At 30.6% G+C, this 6,000-nt stretch overlaps 1 protein-coding gene across 1 annotated transcript in view; it reads right to left on the minus strand.

Annotated features, from left to right (window-relative positions):
* Positions 1 to 5,422, minus strand: part of LOC146529199 (monocarboxylate transporter 14) — a 29,459-nt gene extending 24,037 nt beyond the window's left edge. Inside the window, exon 1 of the mRNA XM_085202211.1 lies at positions 5,122 to 5,422. The gene's annotated coding sequence lies outside the window, so the exon portion shown is untranslated. The remainder of the gene's footprint in view (positions 1 to 5,121) is intronic.
* Positions 5,423 to 6,000: the final 578 nt, after the last annotated feature.

Below are 6,000 nucleotides of genomic sequence, written 5' to 3' on the forward strand. Positions count from 1 at the left end.
AAATGTGTAATTATGGTTTTTTACACAACAATTATCTAGTAGATGTTGCTATATTTATAAATAGTGCAGAATGTAGATAAATAAGGAATGTTGCCGAAGCGACTTTCCAGGCGCTCGACTCGAAGCTTACTTATGACATGCCTAAGTATAATTATTTCTATTTAATCGTGTAGGAACATTAATAAGAAAATATAGTATTTTGAGTGATTTACTCTTGTAATTAAAACTATTTTTACTTATAATTTAAAAAGTTTCTTTTATATAAATTACTATGAATTTTAAATTATATTATCATTATAAAATATATAAATATAAAAAACATCTATAAATAGAAGTGTTAGGTAAAGGTTTATAATGTTATCAATTTGTACCTGAAGCCTGTTCTTCAAGTTGATATAAAATTTTCCATCGATTCGTCGATTGGCTGACATTTAAACAAGAATTTAAGCCCTCTAAAGTATAACTTTCGCTGTAGGTACAGCATGACGCTAGTTTTTTTAAATATAGCAGTTACTATAGTTTTATAAAGTTTAATAAAGTATAAATATTTATTCAAATGCTTATATCAAAGAATACAAAATGATATATTATAATTACTATTCAGTATTTACTTATATATTGCACGTACATTAAAGCCAGTCGTGGCGCAGGAGAACAAGCGTGCGACTGTATCAGATTGAGGGTTCGATTCCCATTTGAGGAAATTAAATAATTAATATTTTCATTTTTTCGATCAAAACGAAATGCCTCCAGAATTCGGCGAATAAAGAGCAGAGTGTCTCAACACTAGGCTCCCGCTGTCTACCCTGCCCTACATAAGGGATCTAGCATGAAACTGAAAAAAAATATTGCACATAATTTTAAACTGATATCGACGCTAATTTACGAGTTTATTAACTTGTTATTTTGCCTCGTGTCTTAGTTTTAATATTGCCTTTTATTGCTGTTAACATTGGAATTGTCTAACTGGAGCAAGTTCAGTCTGTGTACTACTTTAAAAAAATACTTTTATTTTAAGTAAGTATTGTATAGGTATAATTAAATCTAATGTCGGTATCTTCACGCTGTATCCCGCACTCAACACGGTACGCAGAGGGAACCTAATGTTAAAACACTTTCTGCCGAATTCTGAAGATCGAACCCACAACCAGTCGCCTTTACAGGCACACTTTGTGCTTAAATTAAGAAGAAGAAGAAGTAGATAAAAATTAACCTATCAATTAAAAAATATATATTCAAGTATAATAAAATACAATAAAAAATTCTCAATACTGTGTCATTAATATTATTTATGACCGAAATGAATGGCCCAATGGACCATTCACATCTATTCTACACTATGGTGGCGCCATATTGAGCCCAGATTTTTTTAATCAAAGGCGCCGAAAACTTTTCAATTCCCACACTGAGCAAAGGGTCGTCGCTTCCGAGAAAAAGCAATTTTTTTATGCTTTCTAACAATTGTCAACGTAAAATATGTGAGAAATATAACACATTTTAAGGGTGACCGTGTTTTTTTTCTTTTTATTACGTACATTCGAACAATTTGAATAGAAAAAAAATGTTTACGATAAATTGTATACTTATTTTCTTATAGATATTTATTATAAAAAATAGTTATAAAACAATGATTCATATTTAATACGAAATCACATCAACATCTTGATATATTTTATAGATAATTTTTCTATCTATAAAGCTGTCTATGACAAATTTTTAACAATATTTTTTGTTTGTAATTCCTTAATTTCGCGTATATTGACATATGGACGATATGGAAAATTTATATCGATTATACCAAAAAGTAAGTTCCCCCCATATATTTTTATTAAATAATGTGCCGTTCATTTAACTTGTCAGCTATGTATTTATTTTATGAACTTAGTGGTTCATTGCGTGTCATATTCAATCAGAAGTCACGGGAATGGAGAGCGAGTCTCGACCTCACATGCGTTAAGTGCTTCAATACTTTCGTGAGTAAAAACACTTATTGTTTTTTTTCAGCTTCACGCTGCATCCCACAGATAGCAAGGTAGTCAGGGAACTTAGTGTTAGATACTCCGTTCCCCACTTTCCGCCAGATTACTTAATTTCCTAGACTGAGAATCGAACCTACAACCTGTCGCGTTTACAGTCACATGCGCCCTGACCTGAAACACTCATTCAACCCTCATTGTAATTTTTAGTAATAAGCTATTGGTATATATTTATGTATTTAGAACAAGGACTGTGATTCCCATAAGCGTTTTATATGTATACTCTATCAAAGGATAACTACTAACTTGTTACACCCGTCAATTCTTCGATGACTTGGAATAGAATGCACGTGCCAGATATAAATGATTTTTCAAATATGTTTATATATATATATATATATATAAACATATTATATATATACATACATACATATATATATATATATATAAACATATTTTTTTCCTCAGCTCTACGTTGTATCCTAGTGATAGGCAGAGGGTGTCTAGTGTTGACACTGTCCGCTATCCACTTTACATCTAATTCTGCAGGTATTGAGAGTTGAGTGGCGGAACCCAACGCCACGCTTTGCCTCAATACCAGAAAGAAAAAATAAAAATATTAAATATTAATTTCCTCCAGTGGGAAGCGAACCCAGAACATGTCGCGCTTACAGTCGCACGTACGCGCCCTGTTACGTAAATTACATAAGTTTATTTCCAAGAACTATTATTTATTCTTATATATGTTGTATATGTGACGTAATAAATAACAAATACAATATACACGTGGTTACCTCTGCAAGGTTAGAAGGTGTTTGTAAATTTTGCTTTTGTTTTCATTTATATATAGGAGCAAACTTATTGTTAAATATCAAACATTATAGCACATCTTTGTTGTGGATTTCAAATTAGCATATTAGTACTTACACAGAGGTGGAGCCGTAGTGGTGCAGAGGCGTAAGGGTGTGACTGTACCGCGATGGTTGTGAGTTCGATCCCTACTCGAAGGAATGAGTTATTATTTATTATTTTTTCATTTCTTCGCTCTGGTACCAAGACAAAAGCCCGGGGTTGAGGTCTGGTCCTCAACGCGCAATGCCCTGAAAAACTTAACGGGGAGTGGGGAAAGGATTGTGGTAACACTAGGTTCCATCTACCTACCTTGCTATGTGCGGGATAAAGCGTGAAGCTTATTTTTTTATTTTTTTTATGTACGTTTTTTGTAACGAATATAATTAATTTGATATTATTATTAGCACTAATTTCAGTCAGGCAATAACCGAAGTAGTATAGATATTTTTATACGAAAGTAACATATGTGCTCTAAGCTTTATATTTAAGTAAGTTAATTCTTGATAAGCTAAATATTTTTTGAAGAAATAATTTCTTTTTTGAAACCAGTTTTTGGAAGTGCTTGTGACTTAGAGTAATATTTAATAAATTAATGTTTATAAATTTTAGCCCATTTTTGTTATTATCTTATAATAATTAAGTGTTGATATTAACAATAATATTATTAAGGTAATTAACGTCTATTGTTCTTTAATTCTGTTTGTATAAGACACAATTAAATAATATATTGTATTTTTTAAAATTATAAATCAGTCCATTTTCCAACAATAGTCCAGCACAAATGAATGAATTAATGAATTTATTATAAATTCATACCTATAAAAATATTTATTTCATATGGGGTATACTTAAAAATACATTATTTTTAAGACCGTGCCAAAGGTGTATACGCGTGTGACTGAAAACGGGAGTTCCACTCGAAGATATGAAATATTTATTATTTTCATTTCTCCGCTCTAGTGGTCGAAGCACAGCGCGGTGTTAAAGTCCGTCACTCAACAAACCAGAATTCGGCTGAAAATGGGGAACGGAATGTTTTTAAATTACGTTCGCTAAAACAACTTATATAATTGTTTTTGTGTACTGCCTATCAATATTACTTTGGCGTTCGATATAATTAAAATAATTAATTCAAACTTTCGTGAAAATTTATGTCTTTTATAAATTATGTTATAGAAAAATCGAAAGGTCGCGTACGTGACATGCTTAGTCCAACCACTAGGGACTAGTTTTGTCTCAAGGCTCATGTGTCCAACAGATGGTTTTGTGCTGATGATATAATAATGCTATAAATATTGACATGTTTTTACCACATTTCGATATTTTTGATTGATATAAAAAGTATTTATTAATAAAATGATACTGCTTTACGTTCATTATCTTAATTATTAACAATTTATTATGGATTTGAGGTAAAGACGTCTAGAATGAGATGCGACGAAAAGTGACGATAAATTCGCCTAGCTCTACTTTAGTAATTATTCCATGAAAATTGCAATTTATATAATGTGCAGAGTTTTAGAATAATATTTTCATGTTATATTCTCAATTGTATAAAAAATCTTATGTAAAATAGTAAAGTTAAGTTAAAAAATATTTTGCTTATCACAATATTTATTTAAACGAGAACTTAAAATGTTTTATAATTTATTATGTAATCCTACTTGACTTAAGATAATTTTTTCAAGGTTTTATTTTTTCAGTTAACTCTTATTTTTATTTACGTAATTTAACAAAAAAAATCATATTCTTGTATATTTAAAAAAAAGGCTTATTTTACGACAACATAGAGTCATGTTTAGCGAACGTGATAAAAAAATAATATCGCTTTACAACTAACTTGAATGTGTTCAAAATGAATTTATGAATTATTTACGAGTATCACTGATACTGTAGGTTCAACTATTTAATTCCAGTCACATACATGTATAACCAATTTACAAATTATTTAAACTTTATTTTTCGCGCCGGCCTAACTTAAAAAAAACATAAATATTTCGAATATTAATTTACTTTTCAATACATTTAGTCCCACAAAACATTAAAATCAAAAAGTAATCATATTTGTTTTAGTGATTCGACCTTAACCAGTATTTAATTGCAACACACTCATTTTGTACTTACTTTTACAAAATTTTCACTTTATTAAGAAATGTTTTGAAATACGAGATCGTAATATTTTATTTATAATAGGTGTGAACGTCTCGTGCACCGAAAATAGTTGCGTCTACGCATCCCGTGGCATGTCGGGATAAAAATAAATAGTGACTAGATGCCTTCAAATGTCACTCACCCGCTATGCACTAGATGAGAACAGTTACTTGGTGCCAAATTCGCCAATCTTCACAATCTTCTCCAATTCAAATCCCGTGTGCTCCGTAATGCCGGCTGATTAACAAACACGCGTCCGCGTCAGTTCCACTCCCGCGCTTTTCGCTTACTTTAAGTATAGAAAAGCTTTAGTTTACGCGTTAAAAAACAATATTTAATCCACTTTTAACACTAATTTAATAAATTTATTAAGTTAATTTTAAACGTGGTAAGTTTCTTTAGACGTGATAGCGCGTATCCCCGTCGCCGGTTACGAGTGTACTGAGGCGCGCCGGCATACGGCAACCATGTTTAAAGCACGCTGTAGTTAACTAGATAAAAAATATTTCTGTTTCCATTTCAACGTATTGTTTATGTAGAGGGTCAGCTTCGACAGTGTTTTCATGTTCTTTAATTTTAAACGACAAAAGTTTACAGGGGTTTTTGTAAAGTTTTCATATAAAAAACGAGCTTTCGTCAACAACGTGCTTAGATAAGATGCGATATGAATTAAAAGGTGTCACGTTATTATCTATCAATTACTTAATCCCATTCATTTTATAAGCTCGATAACTTATAATATATCGTTCTTATAAATATTTAACACAAATTACATTTAACACAAAAAAGTGGAATGGTTCACCGCAGCATAAGAATTATAATTTACAATAAATGTAGACTTCAATTCATTTTGGATAGAGCTAAAAGTAGAAGCCTTGTAGTGCTATAATATATCAAGAGAAGAGCTATTATTAAAAACCCCAAATTTTATTTACTTTTATATATTTGCAACAATTGATATTATTATTAATCGTTAATATACTTAACTGTAACTGAATATTCGTATAAATTAAAAATATGG

This window comes from Heliconius melpomene, chromosome 18 (assembly GCF_056956725.1).
Source record: "Heliconius melpomene rosina isolate 202511_hmr_F chromosome 18, ASM5695672v1, whole genome shotgun sequence".
In the NCBI taxonomy this organism is placed as follows: Eukaryota; Metazoa; Arthropoda; class Insecta; order Lepidoptera; family Nymphalidae; genus Heliconius; species Heliconius melpomene.